At 44.8% G+C, this 1,805-nt stretch overlaps 1 non-coding gene across 1 annotated transcript; it reads left to right on the forward strand.

Annotated features, from left to right (window-relative positions):
• The first annotated feature begins 148 nt into the window (after positions 1-148).
• Positions 149-222, forward strand: trnat-agu. The gene has a single exon. It is a non-coding gene; the product is annotated as a tRNA-Thr (tRNA).
• The last annotated feature ends 1,583 nt before the right edge of the window (positions 223-1,805 follow it).

The raw sequence follows: 1,805 nt of genomic DNA on the forward strand, positions 1-1,805 counted from the left end.
AAATGTACTGTCCTCGAATGACCAATATCAGTAAAAGACATCTCTTTTGTGATGTGATTTTGCTAGACAGAGATGTGGGTTAAATTATGAGACTAGTTTGATTCAAATAGGTGTGGGTGTTTAAATCTCGACATATATCTCTTTCATGGGTGCTGTGGCTTAGTTGGTTAAAGAGCCTGTCTAGTAAACAGGAGATCTTGAGTTCAAATCTCAGCAGTACCTTTTCAAGCATTTTATTGTCCACATTGGTGGAGAAGGTCAGAGGGGAGGGCACTCAGGTTTTCTCACCAATTGGTTTAGAGAATTAGAGATGATTTGAGGAGGATGCATTGGAGATATTCCAATGTCACGAAAAATGGCACTTTTGAATGTGTAAAGCTCCACTGTTTCTTCAGTTGATTCATTATCGAGACCAAAAATGAAAAGAGTTTAGCCAGCTTGTGCACATCACTTTCTCAGCCTATGTAGGCTTTACAAAGCCAGTTCTTGAAGCCAGCCGTGATCGTATAGTGGTTAGTACTCTGCGTTGTGTTCTCAGCAACCCAGGTTTGAATCCGGGTCACGGCACTGCAATGTAAATTTAGAAGGGTTGTTTTTGAACGAGTTAAGACTTACTATGCTGTTTCAGACGTTTTTACCATTTAAGCTCGGAGAGCCAAATGAGATTCCACTCCTAGCATTCTTCTTGCCAATGTCCAGTCTCTTGACAACAAGGTTGATGAAATCCGAGCAAGGGTAGCATTCCAGAGGGACATCAGAGACTGTAACGTTCTTTGCTTCACGGAAACATGGCTAACTGGAGAGACGCAATCCCGAAGCGGTGCAGCCAGCGGGTTTCTCCACGCATCGCGCCGACAGAAACAAACATCTTTCTGGTAAGAAGACGGGCGGGGGCGTATGTCTTATGGCCAACGTGACATGGTGTGATGAAAGAAACATACAGGAACTCAAATCCTTCTGTTCACCTGATTTAGAATTCCTCACAATCAAATGTAGACCGCATTATCTACCAAGAGAATTCTCTTCGATTATAATCACAGCCGTATATATCCCCCCAAGCAGACACATCGATGGCTCTGAACGAACTTTATTTAACTCTCTGCAAACTGGAAACGATTTATCCGGAGGCTGCATTCATTGTAGCTGGGAATTTTAACAAGGCTAATCTGAAAACAAGACTCCTAAATTTTATCAGCATATCGATTGCGCAACCAGGGGTGGAAAGACCCTGGATCATTGTTACTCTAACTTCGCGACGCATATAAGGCCCTGCCCGCCCCCTTTCGGAAAAGCTGACCACGACTCCATTTTGTTGATCCCTGCCTACAGACAGAAACTAAAACAAGAAGCTCCCATGCTGAGGTCTGTCCAACGCTGGTCCGACCAAGCTGACTCCACACTCCAAGACTGCTTCCATCACGTGGACTGGGAGATGTTTCGTATTGCGTCAGACAACAACATTGACGAATACGCTGATACGGTGTGCGAGTTCATTAGAACGTGCGTTGAAGATGTCGTTCCCATAGCAACGATTAAAACATTCCCTAACCAGAAACCGTGGATTGATGGCAGCATTCGTGTGAAACTGAAGGCACGAACCACTGCTTTTAATCAGGGCAAGGTGTCTGGTAACATGGCTGAATACAAACAGTGCAGCTATTCCCTCCAAGGCTATCAAACAAGCTAAGCGCCAGTACAGAGACAAGTAGAATCTCAATTCAACGGCTCAGACACAAGAGGTATGTGGCAGGGTCTACAGTCAATCACGGACTACAGGAAGAAACCCAGCCCAGTCACGGACCAGG

Source organism: Oncorhynchus tshawytscha, unplaced genomic scaffold (assembly GCF_018296145.1).
Source record: "Oncorhynchus tshawytscha isolate Ot180627B unplaced genomic scaffold, Otsh_v2.0 Un_contig_2397_pilon_pilon, whole genome shotgun sequence".
Classification (NCBI taxonomy): Eukaryota; Metazoa; Chordata; class Actinopteri; order Salmoniformes; family Salmonidae; genus Oncorhynchus; species Oncorhynchus tshawytscha.